Genomic DNA, 27,836 nt, shown 5'->3' on the forward strand with positions numbered 1-27,836 from the left:
AAACCTATGTTTTTTTCAGTGAATTTCTGAGGTTTTTTAAATGCTAATTCCTAACTATACTGTGTCTGAAACCTATGGTTTTTTCAGTGAATTTCAAAGGTTTTGCAAATGACAATTTTTAAATGCTTTAATTGTTATATTTATTTTTTTGATACTGATTTACTACATTTTTTTAAACTATTTATTTTTAGGACTGGGGGGGCGCTAGAGGGCGCACTGCAGCATGGCCGCACTGCTGTGAGGCTCCTGCAGCCCGGAGCCTTCATCCGTCCACTGATCCTTTCAACCGTCGCCAGACCCTATTCTGACCCTGGATTCTAGCTGGGGGAGCTGCCGACCGCACTCGGTCCAACTCCTGTAGTGATCGGAGCTTGCTGGCCGAAGATACGGGGGCCTGAAGTTTCCCCCGCCAGACACGCTGGAGGACAGATGCTCCATGGTCCGGCGTCCCTGCCTACTCTAGACCGCGGCGTCACACGTGGGGTGGAGGCCCTATCTCCTCCCCCTCAGAGAGTTTTTGCGGCTGGACGCTCTGCCGCAGCAGGCGGCTGTGGCGGGTGCTCGTGTCCTGTAGAGGCTTGTGTGGAGAGCCGGTGCAGGAACCGCGCCGGGCTACGGAGGTGGAGCGCGACGAGGACACCGGTCTGCAGTCTGATGTAAGTGGCGGCCATAGCGCAGGCGGGAGTGGCGGGGTGTCCGCGCCTGCTCGTGCCCCCGTCTGTGGTGCTTCTTTGTCCGCCGGGGAGCTGGCTGACACGTGCAGCGGTGGGAGCAGTGGGAAGTGCAGGTGCTGAAGGAGGTTGCCGGCCGCACTGCTGAGGCGCTGCCTGGACATCAATTGGCGCCATTTTCATCGTGGCTGCTGCTGGATGGCGGAGCCAGCCAAGATAAATAGCGCTTGCTGTTGATGCGCTGCAGCTTTACTTGTGTACGATAGCACCATGTCCTGCTGACTAGACTGTCGATTGTTGCCTCCTGCTGTACGCCACATGCTGCATGGTCCTGGGTGTACTGATCTGCTATTTGGGAGACAAGGCTGGTGCTGGTTCATGCGCACCACCCTTGGTACAGCTCTTAAGTGGCGCTTACTTTCCTGCGCTATGGTATGATATGCTGGGCTACTGTTGTGCCCCCTCAAACTTATTTCGCCTACTGTCGTAGGGGCTATCCTCTGCCACTTCAGGAGCGGCTGCCTTTGGGACTGCCAGGGGGGGCTGGTTTCAGAAGAGTGCGACAACATTGTGCGGTTAGCTGATCGCTACACCCCGGTTTGGGACTTTGGTGCGCTGCGTATTCTGGTTGGTGAAACACACCGTTTGGAGCCCGTGGCGTTGGACCCTGCAGTCCCTTTGCTTCTCCTTGTACATTTCTGTGGGAGCTGCGCACTCTGTGTGCGTGTTAACATGGGGAAACCGGACAATAAACAGCCTAAGCTGTCCTTTGACTCTACGGCAGCCAGGAGGGGTGCTCGTCTAGCACAGGAGGCCGGGAGTTCGCGATCCCCCCCCCGCCTGTCGCTGACGCTGCTCCGCAGCCTACCACCCCGGACTTCCAGCAGATGATGCAGGAAATGCGGCAAGGCTTTGCCACCATTGTGGATAAAGTGGACAAATTATCCTCGCGCATGGACGCGGTTGTGCAAAAACTTGATGTGCATGAAGAGCGCCTCACCACGGCGGAGCAGCGCATCTCGGATCATGACGATACTACAGCCACTCATACTGCTCAACTGGCGAGAATGGACAATATCCTGCGGGTAATAGCCGCTAAGAATGAGGAGTTGGAGGCGAGAAGTCGGCGTAATAATGTACGCGTGGTTGGCGCGATTGGAGCGGAAGCGTTCTCTACGCAATTCATTGTGGAACGGGCACACCGCTCCCTTGGGCCGCGGCCGGCCCCAGGTGCTGCACCGCGCCCTATCATTGCACGCCTCCTGGACTATCGGGACCGAGACGCGGCTCTTCGGGTGGCTCGCACTACCCGTACGCTTTCCTTTGAAGGGGTCAACTTCACCATATACCTGGACTTCACTCCGATGGTGCAGGAGCAACGGCGCAAATTCCTGGCGGTTAGGAAAAAAATTAGAGAACTGCAGGTAGACTATGCTTTGCTGTACCCGGCGAAGCTGAGGGTGACCCATCAGGCAAAACAGCATTTTTTCACGAATCCGCAACAGGCAGAGGACTTTGTGATGCGCCTCAGGAGGGAACGGACTGCGAACGACCGGCAAGATGCGGAGGGACAGGAAGGCCACCGCTCGGCGGGGGAGGAGGAGGACGCTTGAATCCATTTCTTTCGGCACGGAGGCTGTGGTGCACGCTTTGCACGGACATTTGGATGGCTGCTCTTGGGGCCTGAACTCTCCCGGCCTTGTACTGTTGAGGGTAGATGTGAGGGTCACCGGTTTGGTCCGAGTGGTCGCTATTGAGGGTCGCTGAGGAGGCGATGGTTGATGATGATGATACGCTCCGGGCACCCACCCCACACTGCGCCTGGGCCGTGTATACGCCCTGTGGGAAGGAGTACGGCGTGGTGTGAGGGGGTGGTAATGTGCACCTCTGGTGGGCACCCCACTGTGAATGCCCCACTATTGTGGAGTTTCTTTGTGCGACTGACTTGTTGGTTGAATGGATGGATGGATGGAGGGAGGGGGGGAGGGTGACTGGGGGTCCTGACAGTTTGGGGTTGGTCAGGTGGGTGGGGGGGGACGCTGCGTTGGCAGTGCATGTTCCACTTGATACTTGTGGTTGGGGTAATGTTGGATGCGGCTGTACTGCTGTCATGGCGTTGTCCTGGGATTGCTGTTCTGCTTCGTCCACGGCCGTATCGGGCCTGGATTGTTTACTTGCGCATAGAGGGGGGCCTGAATTTCCCGCTCATTGTTACCATTGCTGCGAGGGGGGGGTTGGACGAAGGCGAGCTCCCCCTGATACGATCATTGTTTCTGCCGGTGGGACACGATGTGTAGGACGCGCGTTGTTTTTTGGGCTGACTGCGTGCCTGTTGCACGGTTGTTGTTGTTTGGGACTGGGAGGGGGGTGTCTGGTTCTGTGGATGGAAGATGGCAGGGGTGAATGTGGTGTGAGGTTGGCGAGGGGGATGGTGTGTGCGACGGTAACGGTCCACTGTTTTGACCCGAGGATGTGGGATTGTGCAATGCTTACGTATGCCCCGTTGCACATTGATCACGGGTGATGTCAGTTGATGTTTTGGATAGGATATCGATCTTGTCTTGGAATGTGCCTGGGCTTAATGATGCCAGGAAATGTCGGAATGTACTACACTATCTGGATAGACATGCAATACAGATAGCTTTACTGCAGGAAACGCATCTGCGTCGTACGCCTGCACCTACGTTTGGAGGGAAGTGGGCCGCAGAGAGGAAGTTTTCATCATACTCCTCGTACGCACGTGGGGCTGTTATACTGATCAAGGAATCACTCTCATTTCAAGAGCTGGGGACACGGGTGGACCCTGAAGGGAGATATGTGTTATTGTGGGGGAGGCTTGGGCAGGTCAATGTGCTCTTTGTGAATTGTTACGCACCGAATGTTGATACACCTGCTTTTTTTCTTACACTTTGGGGTCATGTCCTTGCTGTGGAAGCCTCACACATTGTATGGGGGGGCGACTTCAATTTAGCAGTGCGGGCTCTGGAGGATAGGTCTGAGGGGAGCTCTCAGTACAATGTACAAGCCAGGGATGTCTTACAGGGCATTGTGGAGGAAGAAGGCCTGATTGATAGTTGGAGGTATGCTCACCCGACGGATAGAGAGGGCACGCACTTTACGGCACAGGCTCGCACCTGGGCGAGACTGCACTATGTCTTCCTCTCCAGGGGACTGGTGGCAGGGTTACATGATGTAGTACACCTGCCCAGAACGTACTCTGATCACTGCCCGGTTAAGGTTATGTTATCGGTGCCGGGGCTGCACAGACCGCGGCCACCCTGGAGGCTCTTCCCTTCTGCCCTGTTGGATCCCATTTTCAAGGCGGAACTTGGCGAAGAAGTGGAGGCTTTTTTTCCAAGGAATAGAGGCTCTGAAGATAGTGTGGAGGTGATATGGGAGGCATTTAAGGTTACAATTCGGGGTGTCACTATCTCCAAGAGCTGTGGGGTGCTTAGGACTATTATTCGCACTCTCGCAGGATTAGAGGCTGACTTAAAACAGCTGGAACGCAGAATGCAGGCTGGCTCTGATCCTGACCTCATGCATCAGTTTAGGGGTAAACTTTCAGAGTACGAGGAGGAAGCGGCCAGGGAGGCGAAGCACAGGGGGAAATACTGGATGGCGAGGAGGTACTGCGAGGGTGAGAGGCCTGGGAAGGTACTTGCCGCGCTCACGAGACATCAGAGGTATAGTTCGGATGTGTTGGAACTGGTCTTGCCGGATGGCACACGTTGTAGAGACACGAAGGAGATCCAGGAGACATTTATGCACCACTACGCACAATTATACACTACACAGCAATCGGGAGATGTGAGGTATGGGGGATTTCTGGATGATCTGGCGCTCTGCTGGCTATCAGACGATCATAGGGCGTTCCTAGGTAGGCCCCTTGAGGTGGAGGAGATCAGAAGTGCCATCATGTCTCTGAATAACGGGAAGGCTACGGGGCTGGATGGACTCCCCGCCGAATTTTATAAATGCTATGTGGATATTATGGCTCCAGTTCTCCGGGAGGTCTTAGAGGAGTCCCTTGAGGTGGGGAAATTACCGGGGTCTATGAGGGAAGTTGCTATCACCTCGTTACTTAAACCAGGTAAGGATCCCCTGGACATGGGGTCCTACAGGCCTCTTTCATTGCTTAACTGTGATGTCAAGATATTGGCGAAAGTGTTGGCGGCACGGCTCTCGGAGCTTATGCCCGTTATCGTCTTACCTGATCAGTCCGGGTTTGTACCTGGCCGGGCGACATCTCATAATCTTCGAACACTATTCTCCCTGATCCCGACGATAGCTCCGGAGCTCCCGGTAGCCGCCGTTTTCTTGGACGCTACGAAAGCGTTTGATTCAGTGAAATGGGGTTACCTGATAGATGTTTTATGTAGAATGGGGTTTCCTCGGATCTTTATCTCATGGGTCAAATTGCTGTACACTGAGCCGGTGGCGAGGGTGGTCGTGAATGGTGTGCTTTCCCCCCAATTTCCAATCACAAGGGGGACCAGGCAGGGATGTCCTCTCTCTCCCCTCCTATTTGCCATTGCCATAGAGCCTCTTGCATGTCGGACTCGCCAATTACATCAACAGAGTGCGTTTAATTGTTTTCAGCGCCAAATAGGGATCTCTTTGTATGTGGATGATGTTACGCTATATGTGAGAGATCCGCAGGCGAATCTTAACGCGCTATTGCGAGAGCTTGTTGCCTTTGGAGGTATTTCTGGAGTACATATCAATTGGCAGAAATCCCAATTCTTCCCGCTCACTGCAGCGGTTCATCGATTCTCGCTGGACTACCCTCTGGAGTGGTGTGATTCAGAGCTACGTTATCTTGGTATTGTGGTATCTCTGGGCAAGGAGGAGACTATTAGGCTTAATTATGGCGTCGCTATCACTAAACTGGCGGATAACATTACGAGATGGATGTCTTTACCTCTGTCCATGGAGGGTAGAGCGTCCCTGATAAAAATGGTGGTCTTACCCCGCTTCCTGTACCTACTTCAGAATATTCCATATCACCCTGGGGCGAATTTTTTTAAACGTCTCCGCTTGGAGCTGATTCGTCTGTTCTGGGGGGGTAAACAACCGAGATTGGCGTGGTCTACCTTAACGTTGCCCTATGTCAATGGAGGCTTTGACGTTCCTGATTTTGAACTTTATTATGTGAGCGCTCAAGCGCACTATGCATACCACTGGATGCATCCCACGCCGTTTATGCCTCAGATTGCTGCTGAACAGTGGGTCGCTCATCCTCTCCCATTGGAGGGCATGGTAATGGGAAATGTTGGAGATGTGGATACACACTAGACTACGGTAACATGCACGGTTGATGCTTGGAAGCATGTTGCGAAGGCACTGGGTCTTGCGTTCCTCTACTCACCTGCACTGCCTCTAGCATATCATCCTGCCCTGTCCTTGTTGCGGGAGACAGGGTTCTAGCGTATGTGCAAGCGTCTTGGGACGCTTACGTGGGGGGGCCTTTTTCGCGAGGGCACCTTTCGTACCTGTGAACAGTTTTTTGGGGGAGTGGAGTATTCCCCTTTAGAGATGTTTTATTATGTTCGGTTACGACAAGGCCTGCGGACGCTACTGCCTGAGTTCCCCAAGGAGCCGGACGTGGCTTTACCGCTCCACGTGATGTTAGTCTCCGATGGGCGTCATTTGGTTTCTAAATTGTATGGCGCGGGGCGTGGCCAAGATGGCGGCGTGAGCAGACGTGCCTCGCCGAGCTCCCGCCGCCGGTCGTTGACTTTAGCATATTTCCAGCTTGTGCCCGGCTGCAACTGGCCCTCGAGGACCACCCAGCGCCAGCAGAGGGGCAGCGACGACCTTTGGGCCAGCCGAGTGTCCAGCACCCGCCTGATTCCCGCCGCGAGTGCGGCGCCGCCGGCGGCCCAGCGCGCTCCCGAGGCCTTCGCTGGAGGTGAGAGCGAGGCCGCGGTAGGCGGAGCCTCGGAGCCGCCCGGAGTCCCCTGTGATCGGAGGTGGCAGGTCCGGCCCGCGCGGAGCTGCGCGAGGCTTCCCACGGCGTCCTGTGGGGGCTTCTGCGGACCTGCACCACACCTGAGACGGCGGAGCACCCCCCGGCCAGCTCGCCACCGGCCCGCACCGGAGGATCAGACGGCGGCACCTGTCCTGCAGGGGTGAGGCCCCGAGGAGACGCACAGCAGCGGATCGGAGGTACGGGGGGGGTAGGACGGTGGTAGCGGGCCCCCCCCTTCTCCCGGCGGCGCTCCTGCTTCCCGCCTTCTCAGCGGGAGTGAACCTCGGCGCGCTGCAGCCGCCGCAGCCGAGCGCCACGCACAGCGCCACAGGGACACGTGGGGCACCAGGACGCAACGTTGCTTGGCCCAGGAGTCGGCCCGGGGAGCCCAGGGGACCACAGGGAGGCGAACCTCGGAGCGGGGGTGTGCGGAGGGGGGAGGTCAGGTTTCCCCCCCCCCCCCCCCAGCGGACCTGCCCCGGCGGGACTACATCCTGCTGGCCTGCACCCACCTGCCTCGTCCCCCAGGAGGGGCCCCCGGCCTGTCGTGGCGGGGTGACCCCGGAGCACCTACACCGGCGACCACGCTCTCACACGGCAGTCCTTGCAGAGGCGAGGGAGTCTACGAGACGTGTGGAGGCCCGGCCGATTTGGTTCTGGAGGAGGCAGGACGACACGTGGCAGACGCCATCTTGACGGCACCATAGCTGACTTTTCCCGCCCCGACTGTTGGGACCTCTCCTGTGCTCCTGCCGCGCCCGGTGGCGCGCCCTGCCCGCCTGGATTTTGGGGACCACGAGATAGCGCCTCCACACCTTTAGCCCTGCAGGCCCGGCTTTGCGCCCAGAGGACCTGGGATTCGCCTCGCAGCCGACGGAGGGGCGACCTCGAAGACCCTGCGGCACGATGTCCGGCGGAAGGCCCAGGAAGGACCGCTCCATCAAGGACCTCTTCGCCCCCCCTACCACGGGGAAGCAGAACGGCCCCACAGGCGCTACCCCCCGAACAGGCACGGACAAGAAGGGGGGGGGCTCTCCACCCCTCGAGGAGGCCGACCCCGAAGCTCCAGTCACGCGGTCCTTCTTGGAGTCCCTGTTCTCTGGCCTGCGGGAGGACATCCATGCCCTGAAAAAAGAACTACAGGATGAGATCAGGGAGGTCCGCCGCGACACCGACGCCATAGGGGAGAGAGTGGCTGATCTGGAGACCAAGAGTGACGCGCGTGACGCCGAAATAGAGGCCCTGCGCCAGGAACTGGCCCGTATTCACGACCAGCAGGTAGACCTCCAGACTCACGCCGAGGACTTAGAAAACCGCTCCCGGCGGCATAATATCCGAATCAGAGGTGTGAAACTGTCCCCAGACACGGAGGACCTCTTCCAGTTCACCCAGGGCCTCTTCAATCACATCTTGGGCCGTCAAGAGGATGCCCCCCTCCACCTGGACAGAGCTCACCGGACGGGCCCGCCGAGGGCCAATGCAACAAACCCGCCGGACATCCTGGTGTGCGTGCAAGACTACAAGACGAAGGAGGAGATCCTGCGCAAGGCTCGCCACATGGAGAGGATTTCCTTCGGCGGGCACTCCCCGGTGCTTTACCAAGACCTGGCTGCACTGACATTGGAGAAGAGACGCACCTTCCGCCCGGTAACGGCGGAATTGAGACAGCGCGACATTTCCTACAGCTGGGGGCACCCCTTCCGGCTGATGTTTCGGCTGGGCAATATCCTGCACCAGCCACGCACTCTTAGGGAGGCCTGCCAGGTGCTGGGGCTGGAGGAACCACGAGCGGAGGAGGAGCCATCGGGAGCCCGCTCGTCTCACGAAGCGGGACCGGGCCGCTGGCAGCAGCAGCGGCGCAGACGCAGGCCGCGACGCCCGGCGGACACGGAGATAGAGGAGGGGCGGAGGTCTGCAGTGGAGACTGTGGCACAGGGCCTGGCGCCTACGAGCGACGGCTGATCGAAGGGAGGGCAACGCACTGGTGGTTCTGGAGTTGGTCATGCCGGGCTCTGCTGGCCCGGCGGCGGGGGCCCGTGCAACGCACCCCCTGTCCTTTCCTACTGATGACATTGACGCTCTACCAGCATTGGTGCGCGCAGAGTGCACGGACCTGCTTGCGACGTCGCCACTGCTCCCATTCTACGGACGTACTTCACCACGGGTCCAGCGGCCATGGGGCTGGACCTGGGACAATGATAGTCCTTGTTTCTTTGCTTGTTGGGGGGAGGGAGTGGGGGGGGTTCCGGGTGGGGGGAGTTTTGCGGGGGGAGTTTGCACTACTGAAGGGGTGGATTCAGGCGAGATACGTGTCCCGATTGGGGGGGCAGGTTGAAGTTGAGGGTTCTTGGGGGGGGAGGGGGGAGGGGTGGGGGGGTTCTCCTTGTCCAGGGCCTTTCGCAGTCAAATGGCGCTCTGCCGCGACCCCTAGCGCAGTGTTGTGGGGCGACCCGCGGGCCTACGACCCCGGCCGCGGGACTAGCTTGGCTTCCCTGACGCGACCTCTGCCATGCCACGACAACTTGTAGTGCTCACGCTTAATGTGCGGGGTCTCAACAGCCCGAACAAACGCAGGGCGATTCTGTCCTACCTCGAGCGCTCCAAGGCAGATATCTGCCTGCTTCAAGAAACACACCTTGTGCGCAGCGACCAGCATAGACTCAAATCCCGCGCGTTCCCATGGCAGTTCTTTTCCTCTTCCCCGAAGAAAACCGCTGGGGTGGCGATCCTTGTGGCTAAATCCTTTGAGGGGAAAGTCCACCAGAAAGAGGCCGAAATTAGAGGGCGGCTCCTACTCTATAGCTTCCTAATAGCGGGTCACACCTTGCTAGTGGGTTCTGTTTATGGCCCGAACGAGGGCCAGGAGAAATTCCTGCACACAGCTCTAGAGACCGCTACAGCCACCACACACACTCATCTGCTTCTGGGGGGGGACCTCAACATTGTCTTTCATAACACGGCGGATCGCTCGGGCCAGAGATCCGGTCAGGTGGGGGCGCTCACAGCGGCGGGCCACGCGCATCTGTCGGACCTGGGTCTCACCGACCTCTGGCGGCACGCGTACCCCCAAACTACCGCCTACACGTACTACTCGGCGGCGCATAAAACATACGCGAGGCTGGACTACTTCCTGGGCTCCTCACAGCTGGCGCCACAAGTGGAGAGCGTGGAGATTCTGCCAGCCTCGCTGTCGGACCACGCCCCGGTGGTAGCGAAGCTTCGGGTAGGAACGATGCCGACTCCACAGCGGCACTGGAGGCTGCGGGACGGTCTCCTACACTCGGCTGACACCCGAACGCGACTCTCGGCGGCGATTACCCACTTTTTGGAGCACAACGCCAACGAGGACACTACCAAAGCGACTCAGTGGGCAGCCCTCAAGGCGGTCCTACGCGGGGAAATCATCTCCGTCGCCACAGCCAACAACAAAGAGAGGGAGCTGAAACGCGCCGAACTCTCGCAGCGCGTGGCGGAATTGGAGCAGATGCACCAACGCACCGGGGCAGCCAGAGCGTGGCGCCAACTATGCGCCGAACGGAAAATGCTAGCTGCCTTGGACCAAGATGTAGCGGAATACGCCGCGATGCGCCTTAAGCATGTCTACTACACCGGCGGCGACCGCTGTGGAAAGCTGCTGGCGAGTAGGCTTCGGGCGCAAACCCAGAGACAACAGGTGCGCTCGCTCCGGCTGCCCAGTGGTGACCTGGTCACCGAAAACGCAGCGATCGCGTCGGCCTTTGGCAACTTCTATGCGGCACTATATGATGCGGATCACTTAGATCCGGATGCCGGTCTGGCCTACGTGCGGGGTGCGGACCTCCCCTCCCTCACCCAGGCTCAGGCGGACTTTCTGGAGAGGCCCATAGCTCTGGACGAGGTCATCTCGGCCATTGCCCGCCTTAAGGTCGGGAAATCCCCGGGACCCGACGGCTATACCGCGGCGTTTTACAAGACTTTTTGTCAGCAGCTCGCCCCCCTCTTGTGTGACCTGTTCAACACGTTTGACACGCCTGGCGCCATACACCCGGACTTGCTGGAGGCGTCGATTTCTGTTATCCCCAAGCCCGGTCGTGACCCGGCAGCCTGCGGCTCCTACAGACCCATATCGCTGTTGAACGTAGACCTAAAGCTCTACACGGGCATACTGGCGAGCCGCATCGCCCCATACATGCAACAACTGATAGACCCCGACCAAGCGGGCTTCATCCCCCAGCGGCAGACCAGCGACAACACCAAGCGGGTGCTGCACCTCATTGAGGCAGGATCGCGCACTAAACCCGGCTGCATGCTGCTCACCATTGATGCGGAGAAAGCCTTTGACAGAGTGCACTGGCCATATCTCGACCAGGCCCTCCGTCACTTCGGATTCGGGGAGAAACTCCGCCATCGCATCTTCAACTGCTACCGCCGGCCCAACGCCGCGGTACGGGTGAACGGGCACACCTCCCCGAGATTCGACATCGGCAGGGGCACGCGCCAGGGATGCCCACTGTCGCCGCTCCTATTCGCACTATACATGGAGCCGATGGCCCAGAGGGTGCGACAACATACTCACATCTCAGGCATCAAATTCGGGGCCGACACGCACAAGATCAGCCTGTACGCTGACGACGTTCTGCTGTCCCTCACTGACCCGATGCGATCCCTGCGCGCCCTCTTCGTGGAGCTGCACACCTTCGCCCTGGCCTCGGGCTTCAAGATCAACGAAGCCAAATCTGAAGCTTTGAATGTTTCGCTGTGCTCGGACGTGGTAGCCGAGATTAAATCGGAATTCCAGATCCAATGGTCGGACACGACCGTCCCATACCTGGGCGTTCGTCTGGCTCCTACGATCCGTGCCACTGCGCGGACCAATTACGAGGCCCTCACATGCAAGCTCCGGGAGCAGCTCCGGCGCTGGAAGCCGCTCGCACTGTCGTGGCTGGGAAGAATTGCAGCAGTCAAAATGACACTGCTGCCGCAGATTTTGTACCTGTTCCAGACGCTCCCCCTGGACCCCCCGGCGGGCTGGCTCCAGCAAACGCAATCGGAACTGTCACGGTTCATCTGGAACGGCCGGCGACCCAGGTTCAAGCACGCCCTCGCCACTCTACCCCCCGCGCACGGAGGAGTCGGGGTGCCAGATCTCACACTGTATTTCCAGGCGGCCCAGCTGCGCACCTTTGTGGAATGGTTCCAGCTGGAGTCCGGTAAGCACTGGCTCTTCCTCGATCAGGCAGTGGCCGGCCGTACCCTCCAGGGTGTGCCCTTCCTCCCGCGCCGACACCGCCCTCACAACCTGTACGCGTCTGCCATCACCAGCACAGCCCTGCGGGTGTGGGATAGAGTGGCCGTGGTCAGGGGGCTGACCACCTTCCCCTCACCCATGACTCCTATCTTTGAGAACCCCGATTTCACTCCGGGTTTGGCCGCCGGCGCGTTCACGACGTGGCGGACAACACCCTGCCGTGCGGCGGGACACATGTTCGACCTCAAGGGCGTACTGTCGTTCCAGCAGGTCAAGACGGATTACGGCGTGGCCGAATCTGAACGTATGCAATACCTGCAGGTGCGCCACTGGGTGCTCCACCCCTCAGTCCAGCCCGGAGCCCAACGGCACCTCACGCCTTATGAGCGATGGCTGCTGACACGCACCTCCGACAAGAAGCTGATATCGGATCTCTATCAGCAGCTGCTGCTCACGCAGGCACACACATACAATGCGGGCCAGGTCCGGTGGGAGAGGGACTTGGGGAGGCAGCTCACTAGGAAGGACTGGGAGGGGATATACCACAGAGCTAGACACTCGGCGCACCACACTGGCCTTACCGAGACCTTGACGAAGGTGGCAACATACTGGTACCACACCCCTGAGAGACTACACCAATGGGATGCCCGAATCAGTGACAGGTGCTGGAGGGGATGTGGGGAACTAGGGACACTGGAACATCTGCTTTGGAGCTGTAAGGCGCTGCGCCCCTACTGGGACCCTATCCTGGATCTTATAGATGCTCATCTAGACACACAACTGCCGCGCTTCCCTGCGTACATTCTACTAGGCCTCCCAAATGCACTCATGTATCCGCTGAAATCCTGGCGCGGGCGCCTGATCGCGCTTGCGCTTGGGGCTGCAGTCCAGAATATTGTGGCGCACTGGAGGGCGACCCAGGCTCCGCAGCAACTGGGGTGGCTTCACCGCCTGTGGACCATCCTGGGAATGGAGAAACTGTCGCTGGCGGCAGCGGGGAGGGGGGCGGACTTTGCGGACCTTTGGCAGCCATTCCTTGCCTTGCTTACTGGAGAGTTCCGGGAGGTGAGCTGTCCACGCTACCTACGACTGCTCCGCTTGGCGGATACGCCCCTCCCGGTCCCCACATCACATGTTCGCAGAAGCACAGGCCCCGCGCACGCGGCATCCACTGACTGTTGAGAGGGGTCCACAACCTATAGATAGAGCCCGGAAATGGACAAGGAGAAGGGTGGGATGGGGGGGGGGTGGGTGTTGGGGTTGTTTACTGTTCTCTGATTATCGTTTTCTTAAAATGCACTAGCACTGATCAGCTTGCACCGTTGTAGCACCTCTTAAGACGCGGCCGGCCCTTTTGGGTTGTAGGCGGCTTGCTGTGTTAACAGGATGACTTATCCGCTGGCCCTAGGCGGGGCGTCCGAGGGGCCACTGATGTCGGCCTCCCTAAACAGGTCACGGCCTTTGCAGAAATGGATGAGGTGCATTTTTTTGTCCATGCTCAATAAAATATTTAATACATAAATTGTATGGCGCCATCATGAAACAACGGGTTACACCGGCTGGTCGGGTACGTGAACAATGGAACGCTGAGCTCGGAATTTCCATCTCTGATGAGCAATATGCATACTGTTGTGGTGTGACTGCCAATATCTCCTCTAGTTGCCGTTTGAAAATCATACACTATAAATTCATACAAAGATTCTATTACACTCCAGCCAGGAAACTTAGATTCCGGTTGGCGGAGGACGATAGATGTGCTCGTTGCCGGGCGGCGGGTGCCGATTTCCTTCACCTGGCATGGGAGTGTGGGGCCATTTCAGAGTACTGGGTGCAGGTCCATGACGCCCTTCAGGTCATGACTGAGGATGGGGTATTGTTCGACCCTGTGGTCCTGCTTTTAGGATATACTAAGGAGGTGCCGGCACTTTATCGTAGATTTGTGGACGTGGCTTTATTGATGGCAAAACGGCGAGTGGCCTGCTGTTGGGGGCGGGGCAGGGTGCCACGGTTCAAGGACTGGCTGGGTGATGTCATTTATTGTCAGGACCAGTACAATGTATATGCGGAAATGATGCCTGTGCGCTGTAGGCCTAGGGACTTTTGGAGCCCGTTGCAGGTGTACCTACTTACTAGGGCTGTGCAGGATTCTGAATCGGAGAGTGAGGATCGGGTTGGGGTTGGTTAGCAGTGCGACGTTTGCTGGAATCCACTTACACCTACCGGACACCATGTACCGCAGCGAATGGAGATGTTTCTATATTCTACTGCTATGCTGCTTGTGTGGGTTACACTGTATTGTCACTGGGGGCAGGGTGGTAGGCCAAAAACTGCTCTTTTGTGGTGGTGTTGGGGGTCCCTCAACCAAACAAATGTTGAGCTATGGTTAAACGTCCACTATGTTGATGCTGTTATCCTTCATTGACGAGTGTGTGCTTTGGGTCCGTACTCCTGCAGTCAATGAATGTTCTATGCAGCTGTATTGCACTCCGATTGCTTGCAGATGTTATGTTTCCATAATTGTCTACACTGTACTATGCCTGGACATGGCACCTGGACTTTTCATGTCTACTGCTGCATTGCACTGTCCCTGAATCTGTGTATGCTTTGTATATGCGCCACTGCTGTCTCCTGCTTGTCTTCCAATAAAGGTTTAAAAAAAAAAACTATTTATTTTTAGATATTTTATTTTTTAAATTACAATATAATTACATTATACATTACATTACAAAATATACTTTCTCAGAATGAATTTAGTTTAAATACTTTGCATATAGGCTGTACAGTAGCTACAGTTACAATGGGCAACACAATTTCAAACACAATGCAACATTGAGCTCAATATGAATTTCTAGTCAAATGCAATTAGTTACTTTATGGATTACTTTTCTAACCACAGGACTGGATCCTAGATTCAGTCCTGGGACATCTCCTGTAAACAGTTGAGTACAAGCGTTTTTTTTACAGTATTGATTTTTAAGTAATATTATTGTATTTTAAAAGTTGATACTTCGAAACTTTTTCACATAGAATCATCAACGTTATCCTATGGGAGGAAATTCACTTAGCAGGTAAATAGTGTTATCGTTACTTTTTCTTACTCAGTGTTGGATCCTGGATCCAGCACTGGTGCATCTCCTGTAAACAGTTCAACAAATGTGTTGAAGTCATACAGGCGATTTTAAAGGAATATTTGTATTTTCGTGAAAATAGAACAAACTTTTCTGGTGAAAACCAGACAATGGATTCCTATGGAAGGAAAAACAAGTTACTGGTAAGTACGGTTAGAATTACTTTTCAGGGTCAGTGCTGGGATAAAAGATGCAGTACTGGGTTCTCTCCTGATAACAGGTGAGTAAATCAGAATTATTTGTTCGGCTGATTTATATTTTAAAGTACCAAAACTCCACACTTAGAAGAATTTCCAAGTGAAACTAGTCAATGTGTGCCCATGGAGGGAAATTCAAGTTACTGGTAAGTACGGTTAGAAATACTTTTCAGGATCAGTGCTGGGCTCAAAGATGCAGCACTGAGGTCTCTCCTGATAGCAGGTGAGTAAATCGGAATTCGTAGTTCGGCTGATTTTAGAGGAATATTTGTAAGTTCCAAAACTCCACACTTAGAAGAATTACCAAGTGAAACCAGTCAATGTTAGCCTATGGAAGCAAATTCAAGTTACTGGTAAGTACAGTTAGAATTACTTTTCAGGATCAGTGCTGGGCTCAAAGATGCAGCACTGAGGTCTCTCCTGATAACAGGTGAGTAAATCGGAATTCGTAGTTCGGATGATTTTAGAGGAATATTTGTAAGTTCCAAAATTCCACATTTAGAAGAATTTCCTAGTGAAACCAGTCAATGTTAGCCTATGGAAGGAAATTCAAGTTACTGGTAAGTACGGTTAGAATTACTTTTGAGGATCAGTACTGGGCTCAAAGATGCAACACTGAGGTCTCTCCTGATAACAGGTGAGAAAATCGGAATTCGTAGTTCGGCTGATTTTACTTCGGTCCAGTATATATAGAGTCACTTTCCTACTCCATCCCCTCCCTTCACCACTGTGCAAACATGCCCTGTGGTGCGTTTTAATTTGGCGAAATAAATCCCTTTCAATCCTGAGGGTACAACTAGCCCACTAGGTACATCCAGTAAGCGCCACATAGATGCAAAATGGGGCATGGCCTGCACCACCTCTCTGCAAAGCAGCGCAGTGGCGCTTCCTGGAAGCACCTGGTGGGCTACTTGGCCCGAGGGTCCCTCAGGATTGAAGTGGAATTTTTTCCCCAACTTAAAACGCTCCACAGGGCGTGTTTGCACACGTCACCTCAGGCCCCGTCCCCTCCCTTCACCACTGTGTAAACGCGCCCGTGGTGCATTTCAAGTTGGGAGATTAAGTCACCTTGAATCCTGAGGGTCCCTACGGTCAAACTAGCCCACTGGGTACCTCCAAGGGGCGTGGCCTCTGAACACCTGTCTGCAACGCAGCTCCCTGGCGCATACTGGAGATACCTGTTGGGCTATTTGGCCCTCAGGGACCCTCAATATTGAAATAATTAATTCCCCAATTTAAAATGTGCCACGGGGCGCAGTTTCACGGAAGGAAAGGGGCGTGGCCTGAGGTGACATTTCTGTAAACACGCCCTGTGGCACGTTTTAAATTAGAGAATTAATTTCTCCTCAATTCTGTGGGTCCCTGGGGGCCAACTAGCCCACCAGGTACCTCCAGTATGCACTGTGGCGCTTACTGGAGGTACCTGGTGGGCTAGTTGGCCTCCAGGGACCCCCAGGATTGACAAGGAATTCATTCCCCAACTTAAACCGCGCCACAGGGTGGGTTGCAAACATGTGATCCCAGGCCCCGCCCCCTCCCTTCACCTCACTTCACCACTTTGTAAATGCACCTGTGGCGCGTTTTAAGTTGGGGGATTAACTTCCCTTGAATACTGAGGGTCCCTGGGGTGCAACTAGCCCACCAGCTACCTCCAGTAAGCGCCACAGAGCTGCTTTGCAGAGAGGTGTAAAAAGGGGCATGGCCTCAGAACACCTCTCTGCAACGCAGCCCCATGGTGCATCCTGAAGGTTCCTGGTGGGCTACTTGGCCCCCAGGGACCCCCAGTATTCAAGGGGGATTCATTCCCCTCGGCAAACGCGCTAGGGGGCGCGTTTGCAGAGTGATGAAAGGAGGGGGCATGGCCTCCGGTGCGATGCTGGAATTTTTTTTTCTTTTCTATTTCTAATTTTTTTTTAATTTTAAAAAATGCAGACGGGGGTTCAGGGCCAAGCTCGACATCGTGATGGCCGCACGGTAGCTCGGCTCCGCCGGCCTCCCTGTCCAAACTCGACTATCCTGCCACACATCCTGCCCAAAAAGGATAACAATTTGTATACGAAGTTCTGCTGACACTTACCATCCAACCTGGTGGATCCGGCGCTCAGTGGGTCCGCAGCGGCGTCCTCCCAGGAAGTGCGGCCTCCTTGGGGTGGAGACCGGGGCCTCGACTTCAGCGAGTTGCCGGCGAGACGGTGTCGGCGGCGGCCTCGGGTGGAGGATTGGGGCGGGCCAGAAGATGCCGATGTGCGAAGAGCCCGGAGGCAACTGAACGCGCCTGGGACTACCGTCCGGTGTTCCAGAGGTGAGGTGCGGCAAGTTGTGTGTGGGAGACGCCGTGTTGGTGGCTCCCCCCTTTGTTGCCTTGTCCGGCCATTCTGGACTTCATCGCTCGGTGGCGGAGAGTGATTCCAGCGGAGCGGTGGCGCTGGCGGATCCCCCTCTTTTGGTGGTTCTCATTTCTGCACCGCGGGTGCTGTTTGTGCGCTTGAGGGGGATCCCGCGGGGGCCCTGCTGGTGAGCCCACCGCTGGAGTTGGTTTCGAAGGGACGGCGCTGTATTCGCAAAATGGCGGCTCATGCTATATCCTGTGGAACGCCCCGGGATGCCGATTCCTTGCCTCTGTACTATGCAGGGGCCTGCACTGATGAGCGCGAACCCACGATTGGCGACGTCCTACAAGCGCTGAAGAGTTGGCAACTAACTTTGGCCCAGGATTCTTGTGTACAAGACAATGTGATGACCGCCATTGCTCCCGGGTCGTCCCTTGGAGACGCGGATGGGCCCGAGGTGGTCGCTGATTGTTCCCCGCTTTCTGTTGGGGGTAGCGATGTTCCGACACGTAAGCGGGAGGAACTGCTGGTGATCATTGACACTGGTATACATGACTGACGTAAACAGCTTTTGCATTGCCATCAGCGGAGGAGGTCCCATGGGTTGCTTCCATTGACCGTCCAGCGGCTTCTCCACGGCCTTTTCTCATCGCTTTGTATTATGCCCACTACATCGACGTACATCGTGGCGATAGCTAAGAAAGGACTGGGGTGAGCCTGGTTCTTACTCCGGAGGACTACTACTCGGTGCACGGAGTTATGGACTGCCCCGAATTGTGATGATTTGTCGATTCCTTAATATGCATGGCTACCCGAAAACTTGCCAGTTTCGTTTCCCCGGGGCTGGTGGGTCAAATCTTTAGTGCCCTGGGGAGGTGGCGGCCCCCGGGGCATGTGGGGGGCTTGAGCCCCCCCCCACACAGGGTATTTTTTTTTTTTAAAGTCGCAGGTGTGCGGTTCCTGGGCCTCGGGGGGGGACTTAGAGGCCCCCATCATTAAGTTTTTAAGCCCCGTAGGGGTGGCGGTCCTCGTGTGCCTCCCACAATTATTCATACTTTGCCCCAGAGGGTGGCAGTCCCCAGGGCAGTGTGGGGGGATTAGCCCCCCCACACTTTAATTTCAAAATGCCCCCGGGACTTGGCCCCCCTGGGGGTTAATTAGTGTCGAAGCATAGGAGACCCTGCTTCATTTTTTTTTATCGTCAGGATCCATGCACCATACACCATGCGTGGATTTTGCCGATTTCTTTTTAAATAAAGGTTTTCTTTGGCCTTCGGGGTCCTTGTGGGACCCCCTGGGCAGGCCTAGGGCTCAGGGTGTTTCTACCCTGCCCCCTTTTTGCGTTTTTCATGTTTTTCTCACTGCTTTCTTGTGCCTCGGTTCTACCGAGGCACAAGATGGCTGCCAACACTTCCTGATTTGGAGTGTTGACATCCAATTAGCATACAGCCCGTGCTCGGCAGGGTGCGCGGCCATAGATATATTTATGATTTAACTTTTAATTTTCTCAGGAACTACTGAACGGATTTACACCATTTAAGAAAAAGGCACAAGTCTGAACCAAGGACTACCTCTTTGCCAAATTTGAGGTAATTCCGTTCAGCAGGAACGGACCTACATGCTAATTGGCTGAAAACTGTCTTTCAACACTCCAAGGGGGCTGCGTTACAGAGAGGTGTAATGAAGCCATGCCCCTTTTTACAACTCTCTGCAACACAGCCCCCTGGCGCATACTGGAGGTTCCTGGTGGGCTAGTTGGCCCCCAGGGATCCCGGTATGCAAGGGGACTTAATCCCCCAATTTAGAACGCGCTACGGGACGCGTTTGCACAGTAGTGAAGGTAGGGGTCGGGGCTTGAGGTGATTTGTGTGCAAACATTCCTTGTGGCACATTTTAAGTTGGGGAATCAATTCCTCTTCAATCCAGAGGTCCCCTAAGGGCCAACTAGCCCACCAGGTACCTCCAGTAAGCGCCACGGAGCTGCGTTGCAGAGTGTTGTAAAAAGGGGGCATTGCCTCTGAACACCTATCTGCAACGCAGCTCCCTGGCACATACTCGGGGTACCTGGTGGGCTAGCTGGCCCACAGGGGACCTCAGGATTGAAGAGGAATGAATTCCCCAACTTAAAACGCGCCACAGGGCTTGTTTGCGTGTTTCCACGACTGATTCTGAAAAGTAATTTTAACCATACTTACAGTAACTTGAATTTCCTTCCATAGGTTAACATTGACTGGTTTCACTTGGAAATTCTTCAAAGTGTGGAGTTTTGGAATTTAAAAAAATTCTTCTCAAATCAGCCAAACTACGAATTCCGATTTACTCACCTGTTATCAGGAGAGACCTCAGTGCTGCATCTTTCAGCCCACTACTGATCCTGAAAAGTAATTCTAACCGTATTTACAGTAATTTGAATTTCCTTCCATAGGCTAACATTGACTAGTTTCACTTGATAATTCTTCTAAGTGTGAAGTTTTGGAACTTGAAAAAATTCCTCTAAAATCAACCGGACTACGAATTACAAACAAAGCAGAAGATGTTCTAAGACGTATTACTGTCACTAGAACTGTTAGGGTGAGATACCTGATGGTGCTACTGGAAAAGCTCAGGAAACTAAGGGCCAGATGTAGGTGGGAGATTTTGGCCATTTACCGCCCGGTAACGGCCGAATTCAGCCGTTACCGACCGGTAAATGGCCATGGAGATGTAGGGGGATAAAAAACATGTATTTTCGGTAATTTTACCGAATCAGTAATTTTACCGATTCGGTAAAATTTCAGAATCGGTAAAATGACCAATTCTGTATATTTTAACGAATCGGTAAATATACCGATCGGTAAAATTACCGAAAATGCATGTTTGGTATGTAGGTGCCAATTTTAACATTGACACAGGACTTTGAAAATCGGTATTTTACCATGCAATACAATTGCATGGTAAAATACCGATTCAGGTGTACATGCACATCTGGCATGTACACCTGTGCCATGTGGCACACATACATGCCCTTAGGGCATGTATGTGTGCCACATGGCACACAAGCCTCAAACAGGGGTGCCAAAGGGTGTCAAAGTGACACCCCCTGCACCCTTGCAAAATTCGGTATTTACCGATTCGGTAAATACCGAATCGGTATTTGATATTGAATCCTATGGGCTTCAAGGCCCATAGGATACAATAGCAAATACCGATTTGGTATTTACCGAATCGGTAAATACCGATTTTTACCGATCCGGTAAAATTTACCGAATTGGTACCTACATTAGAAATACCTACTCTTAATTACCGAATCGGTAAAATTCGGTAATTAAGAGTCGGTATTTCTGATTTTGCTACATCTGGCCCCAGGTCCTGAATTCAAGACCAGAATGGGATGCCCCATACAACCGGACATGGACATGGTTTTAAAAAGCCACACAGATCTAGTCCTAGTTGTAAATGGGAAGAACCAAAAACGATCTTAGCGGCTCATTACGATGGCGGGCGGACCTGAGTCCGCCGCCATCGTTGCCATGCTTGGGCCTGCCCGCCAGACATGCCATGGTCCCAGCACTGCAATTAGGATGCGACCGCAAACCAGGACATTTAACATGGTGGATGGTGCTTCTGGCTGCAGCACTGTATGCAATGTTAAAATGTGAAGCGGTGCCTGTCACGCAGTGCAAGGAAATGTAGGGGATTACCATCGGTTCCACCCCAGTGCAGTAACACCTCTACCCAAAAAAAGTGGGGCCCGCAACTGGCCCCCAAAGCCAATCCCCGCCAGCCTTTCCGAAAGGCAGTTTCTTAACAAAGTCCTAATTTGGTGGACGGTGCCTGCTAGGCAAGGACACCATTTTAGGCACCCTGCACTAAGTGGCGGATGGACTTTGCGTCCGCCACGGTACCCTTCGCCATCCTAATCGCTGTGTGATGGCGGAAGGACCACCACCGCCAGGCCGATAGTGGCGGGCCTTCCGTCATCCTAATCGGCCCCTTAGTCTCATGGAACACCAACTTGGCCAGAAGTATAAGTTTAAGGGCCCCCCTCCCCTGTTCTGGAAAAAGACTGGGATTGGCTCTGACAGGCCCTAATTAGCAATACAATCCAATGACATTAAACCTCGAAAAGGCACAAGTGTTCTAAATTACACAACCTCCATCTTATCCTGGAACATTGAGGGTTCAAAAAGTTGCAACTGGACACAGTAATGGATTTCTATGTCACCTCACATGCATTGATATGCTTTCAGGAAACATTGAAATCGAACGAACTCCCACTAAGCAGGTTTTATCAAGTGCACTAAATCATGATAAGTTTTGAGAATATTCACATCTAGATTCGTTAGAAAATGAAGAGGTTGATAATACATAGTTCTGATATCTTTCTAGACAGCACAGAGTTTGATATCTACACCCAAATGTCAGATTGCACTAACCTTACAATTCAGGATCACCAAGAGAGATGCGTGATTCCACACTTTTCTGTTCTGAATACCCATCATACACTGATAATATGTTGGTTAGAAGACCTAGTGAAAGGGGAACTGGATGAAAGGGAGAAACAGAGGCACTTGACATCAACCTAATGCCTGGTAGGACATCTGGACAGGGGCTGCACTGCCTGTGTACAGATATCTAAGGACAAGCAGAGATCTTTAGCAATATTATAATTCTGACTTCACCACCTAATTCCAAGTGTTGTATGTGATATACATTTGACAGTAATGTATGGTTTTTGCAGAACAGGCATAATATAATGTTCTCCAGGGAGTCTCTAAAAGGCAGCAACTACAAATAGTGGAATTTTTAACCCTAGTCATTCCATGCTCATAAAACTCATGAATGTTTTACATACAATTACAATGAAAAGAATCATTCCACAATAAACCTCTTAGAAATAGTGTAAAACAAGGTGAAGGCAAATACCTCTATAAACCCTAAACTAAGTGATCACAAAGACCCAGTTATGCCATTTTAGACAAGCTGTAAGCCCTAGCCCCAAACCCTCTTAGACAGTCTCAAAGAAATAGTAGCAGCACTTGCAACATTTCACTGTCTTTCTTTCTTTTTTAGGTCGAGCAATTTATTGCTCTGAACCTATTACATATGACCAAACTCTCTTGAACAAGCGGATTTCTCACAATGCATGTTAAGTATTGAAGCGTGACGCTTCACCAGCGCACGCTTGGCCTCAGTTATTCCCTCCCACTTGCTGGCTCCCCTGATCTCTCTCCCGACTTGAAAGGAAGCCTCGCACACCAACATTTGTCTCTCACACCACAGGCTGCTGCTCCCCCAACCACCCAGCAATGCCGAGAGCTTGTTTCCCTAACATCCTGAAGTTCATGCCATGGCGCTCTCGCATTCTACCTCTCGGACGCCCTTGCCTTTCACAAGCTGTCTCTTCACTTTTTAATAGTTCATGCCCTTTACAGGCATCAAGACTCTACACCCCACCCCCACCAGCACTATAGGCTTCAATTCATACATCCAATTGTGATATTAAATCCGTAACTGGTTCCTTCATTTCCTGATTTACTTCCATCACTCTTTCTTCCCATCTCTACTCCTTCACCCTGCTAACTCTTTACACACTCTTTTTTCATTCACATGCTCATTCCTTGCCCCCATTTCCCTCATCCTTTTCCGTCTTTCCATAGTTGTACCTACCCCAATCTCCCCTCATTTCCCCGACTTCCAGTGAGCTCCTCTTTCCCATATTCCCTCCTTCTACCAAGGTCTCTTTTCTCTCACCCCCTGCCATTCCTAATATCTTTTCCTCTGGAAACTTCCTTCTACCACCCTCTGTTCTGCGAGCCCTACTTTCTCTCTTCACTCATCTCTTACCTCCCTCCCCTCTCTCACGTTGGCCTTTCACCCCAGCCCTTCTTGCCCTTTCCCTCACTCTACTCAACCCCCTTCCTTCTCTGTCTTGGGTTGTTTCCTTATTTCTAGATTATTCTCTCACTCGTCTTTTAGCCTCGTTCTCTTTTCTCACCTCCCTAGCTTGACTCCGCCTTTCGCCGTTTCCTTCCTTCCTCCTACCGTTTCCGTCACTCCCAGTGCATTTCCTCACCTCCTTCCTTCTCTGTCGTTCACCTTTTATCCAAAGTCTTCGAGGTTTTCCTTCCCTTCTATATGTACTCTCTCGCTCTCCTCGCTTCCTTCCCTTTTGTTACTTTTTTCACCTCCCCAGTGCATTTTCCTTTCCCTTCCAACCTTCTACTTTTCCTCCTTTCCCACAAACCTGTTTTTTAAGTTACGTGTTATTATTGGGCACAACAGTCGGGCTCTGTCCGTTATCTTGCCTCTCTCCTCTCAGGTTGTCCCTTTCCTCCTGCACACACTCGGCCCCCCACCTCCCAATAAATCCCTTGCACATAACATATCACCACGGCTCGGCCTAAACTGGTTATTGAATATAAACACTGCATCACTACACACTGTATGATACCTATTAATGTGATTATTGTGAGTGTCTGCGTTTTTCCTGTTGTCACTGTCACCGTGATGCAAGTTACTTTTAAAGTTACAATTGAGTTCTATGTTGAGATGTTTACAGCGCCGTGCCGCCATTAGTGTGCCTTGCAGAGCTGTGCTGCGTACTGTTTTATTATGGTCATTATTCGTATTACTAATTCCGTTACTGTTCTCCTGTTCATGTGGTATACCATTATAATTAGTATACTGTAGTATGATATACTGAGTATTCTTTCAATATTTCTGTTAAGTTTTTGTTTCCAGTACGAGTCGTAGTATCTTTCTGGGGAAGTATGCGTCCCTAAGTCAGCTGAACTTGCCCTAATGATACATGTAGGCTAAAAGCAAGGGTACTGGAATTATACCATTGTGCGGTCATGTGATTTTCGCATAATTATAGATTTTCCGCATTTACAACATCGTCTGCATATTTTAACAACAATGTTTTTTGTTTCTATCTCAAACGGTTCCGACAATACTAAAAATGCAGCAGCGTGGTGGAAGGCCCTTTTCAAAACGTGTTAACCGCGCTAACTCTTACATATTCACTTGTTCAGAGCACTGTGTTTTCACTAACCACTTTCGTTCACCCGTATTTAACTTGGTAACCAGCAGGTTTAATGTGCGGCATCACTTGCACTGATTGCCGCGCTGTTTCTTGTTAGACTAGGTTACATTTTACTAATGCTTGTTTCCACGTCCATAGGTAAACAGGACCATCTGCTCGTGAATGCTGGCATGCTTGCCCAGCCCCCTGACAGCGCTTGTGGCACATGCATTCTTTTGTGTCAAATTTTTTTTCCATGCTCGCGGCTCCCATTTCACGGCCACGTTTATGCTCTTAACGTTTCCCCACAGCTCTCACTATCTTCTTAGATGCCGCGGTAGGGCGTTGTCTGTTTTCTACTTCTTGTGACCCCGGGGCTGCATTCCGGGTCTTGGAGTACTTCTTGTAGTCACCACACAGCTAACTTCACTCCCAACGGCGTTTACTAAACCCGACATGGTTGGATTCGGAAATGTGAGCTTCAAGCACTAAGGTATGCCCGACGGCCATATTTCTCGGACCTTTTTAACTGCGCTAACTCTTACATATTCACTTATTAAGAGCAATGTGTTTTCACTGATCACTTTTGGTCACCCGTATTTAACTCGGTAACCAGCAGGTTTAATGTGCGGCATCACTTGCACTGATTGCCGCGCTGTTTCTTGTTAGGCTAGGTTACATTTTAATAATGCTTGTTTCCAGGTCCACAGGTCACATTTTTTTTGTCCGTGTCACACATCTAAAGACACGTTTGCTTTTTTAAGCAAGATTCCTTCTCTTTGTTTCGAGAGCTCGCTCACTGATTAGTGTCACAGATCCATTCAAGTTCTTAACCCTCACGTTCATGTGTCCTAAGCACATTTCTTTTTCTCCTGTTTTCCGCGTATAAATGCCTTGGAACACGTGAATTCACTAATGCCGGGCCCCTTCAAGGAGGCCGTGTTGGTGCCTCTTCTGAAGAAGCCGGGGGCCGACCCGGCTGTCCCGGCAAACTACCGCCCCATCTCTCTCTTACCTTTCTTCTCAAAAATCCTGGAAGCCCACGTCACCACCTGTCTCTCACAGTTTATCGAGAGCTCCAACTTCCTCGAGGGTAACCAAGCTGGCTTCAGACCCGGCCACTCCACGGAGACAGTCATCCTGGCCGTGCTGGACACTCTGAGAGACGGTGTTGACAAGGGTACCCCCCAGGCCCTGGTATTATTAGACCTGTCAGCTGCCTTCGACACGGTGGATCATAACATCCTTCTCCACCGTGTCGAGCAGGCTGGCATCCAGGGCCTGGCTCTGGCCTGGGTCAGATCCTTCCTGACGGACAGGTCTCAGACCCTAAGCCTGGGTGCCTTTAGGGCTCCGAGAGAGCTTTCGCTCTGTGGGGTCCCCCAGGGCTCTTCTCTGTCCCCTCTTCTCTTCAACCTTTATCTTCGCCCCCTTCTACTTTCTCTGAGGCTGTGGGACGTCACCGTGTTTAATTACGCGGACGACCTGCAGCTCATCTTCCCTCTTAATTCCCCCTCTGCTATTTCTAACTTTCAGTCAGTCATGTCCCATATTCTCCAGTGGATGGGCCACAACCAGCTAAAGCTGAACCCCGGTAAGACGGAGCTCCTCCTCCCTGGTAAGAGCCCCACCTTCTGGGGGCCTCAATTCTGGCCGGCGGAATTGGGCCCCTCTCCCATCCCTGTGGCTTCGGTGAAGAGCTTAGGGGTCACTATCGACTCCGCTCTATCCCTAGGGCCGCAGGTGGGGACCGTGGTCTCGTCCTGCATTTACCAACTGCGCAGGATCAGGAAAGTGGCATATCTCTTTACACCTGATGCCCTCCTGCAGGTCATCATGGCCCTCGTCCACTCCCGCATAGATTTCTCCAACTCGATCTACCATGGTCTGCCTAAAACATCGATGGGCAGACTACAGGTGGTCCAAAATCAGGCGGCGAGATTGGTCTTAGGGATCCCGAAGTGGCAATCTGCCAGGCCCCTCCTGGTCAAACTTCACTGGCTTCCTGTCGCCTCTAGGGCAGCCTTCAAGATCGGCTGCCTTATCTTCAAATCTTTGGCGGGGTGTTGTCCCATCTTTGTAAAATCTCTCATCCGTCCCTACTGCCCGTCCCGTAACTTGAGATCCTCCCATCTTCACCTCTTGACTGTCCCCTCTTACAAACTCTGCAGATCTGGAGGCCGGAGATTTGCATACCTGGCCCCCAAGTTCTGGAATTCTCTCCCCCTCTCTCTTAAAATTTCCAATTCTCTTATCCTCTTTCGTAAATCTTTAAAGACTTGGCTTTTCCCCCAAACTGGTTAGTCCCTCTGCCTCCTCTATGTCCATCCAGCGCCAGGAAACCCACGGTGTCAGTGCGCTATATAAGCACCCCTTACGATACGATACTCGGGTATTTTTAGATCTAGTATTTTCAACCACACGCTACCCTACTCTGCACCTTCTCCTAGAGTCTTTTACTGCTGTTGTTTTGTTTCCTTCACCCCAGACTTAGCATTTTGCTACAGTTGAATATTTTTGTCTTGCTCGCAATCTGTCTTCTTGGATTCAGACACGTATTTCATTTGTTTTACTTCCTAGAAATCCCCCCCTGATGAAGAGCTTTTGCTTGTTTCAAAGTGTAATTAGCATCAACACATGTGATGAACTGTCCTATGTTTTAATCGGACTGTATTTACAAGGATTGAACATTTACGTTTCATATGAAGTAATACTGAAAAATAAATCCACAAATAAACTATGGATATCTTTGAAAGATTATACCAGTCTCATTGAACTTCTGTAAAAGCGATTCTCATCGCCTCTGGAGTGCTTTGATTTTAACCCTCCCACACCAACCACCACCACGTCCACCACAACATCCACCACATCCACCACCACCATGTCCACCACATCCACCACCACCACATCCACCACTACGTCCACCAACACCACGTCCAACACCACCATGTCCACCACCACTAAAACCACCACATCCACCACCACCATGTCCACCATGTCCACCATATCCACCACCACCACATCCACCACTACGTCCACCACCCCATCCACCACCACCACGTCCACCACCACCACATCCACCACCACCACGCCCACCACCACTACCACCACCACTATCACCACCACCACCAGCATGTCCACCACCACCACCTCCTCCACCACCACGTCCACCACCACCATGTCCACCACCACCACCTCCTCCACCACCACATCCATCACCATGTCCATAACCACCAAGTCCACCACCATCATGTCAACCACCACCACACCCACCACCACGTCCACCGCCACATACGCCCCACA

Source organism: Lissotriton vulgaris, chromosome 6 (assembly GCF_964263255.1).
Source record: "Lissotriton vulgaris chromosome 6, aLisVul1.2, whole genome shotgun sequence".
Lineage (NCBI taxonomy): Eukaryota > Metazoa > Chordata > Amphibia > Caudata > Salamandridae > Lissotriton > Lissotriton vulgaris.